Genomic DNA, 873 nt, shown 5'->3' with positions numbered 1-873 from the left:
GGTTCCCCGGCCCGCGGGGGTCTGCCCGCCGGCGGCCTCCCCGTCCCCGGGAAAGCGGGGGTGACCCTCCTGCCGTGGCGGGAACATCATCCCCGCAGCCCCCGCCCTTCCCACGGCTGCGGGGTGTCCGGGGAGGGGAATTAGTCGCGGCAATCTCCGACTCGCTCACTTCTCATGGCACTTAATAGTCAGGAAATCCACAAAGTGGTACGAAGAGAGTGGAAAACGTGACATCACAGGCTCGTTGGGAAGGAGCATTAGGGCTGAGGGAATAGCTCAGTCCTGAGTAATACATTATGTTTAATGGTTGAGTAAAGCTTCATCAGCATTTAAACATGTACCCCTCTAAAAATGATTTTCTGCAAACACCTGGCCTCATCAGACAGTTTGGCTGCTTAATTATCTTTGAAAGTCACGTTTAGAGGATGCAATTAGGTTTGAGCGAGGGCTGCAAGGAACTGCACCCCAGCCCCTTTATTTCCCTGCCACATGAGGTACATCGCCCGTCCTCCCTGCTACACACACTCCAACAGCTCTCACAAACTAGCTGTCCCCCATTTCTTCCAGAGCTTTGCAAGCATAAGGAAACCATCCCCAGAACCGCTATTATCTGAACACACTTCATTTATACCCAGTAGAACAGCCCGCAAAATCAGAAGCTCCCCACGCGTGCAATCTCCCTCCCCACCGCAACCGCTGGGGACAACACACACCCGAGGGTCACGCTCCTCCTCTGTCATGCGCAACCACGCACCCATCCATTCGACTGTAACCCATTTCCCCTGGCATCCTTTTGTTTTGCAGAACACCAAAAGAGCACAAACAGTGAGTAAGACACACACAGTGAAAGCCTCTCTCTCTCTCTCTCCCCCC

Source organism: Pygoscelis adeliae, unplaced genomic scaffold (genome assembly GCF_000699105.1).
Source record: "Pygoscelis adeliae isolate BGI_AS28 unplaced genomic scaffold, ASM69910v1 Scaffold349, whole genome shotgun sequence".
Lineage (NCBI taxonomy): Eukaryota > Metazoa > Chordata > Aves > Sphenisciformes > Spheniscidae > Pygoscelis > Pygoscelis adeliae.
This window is presented reverse-complemented; position numbering follows the sequence as displayed.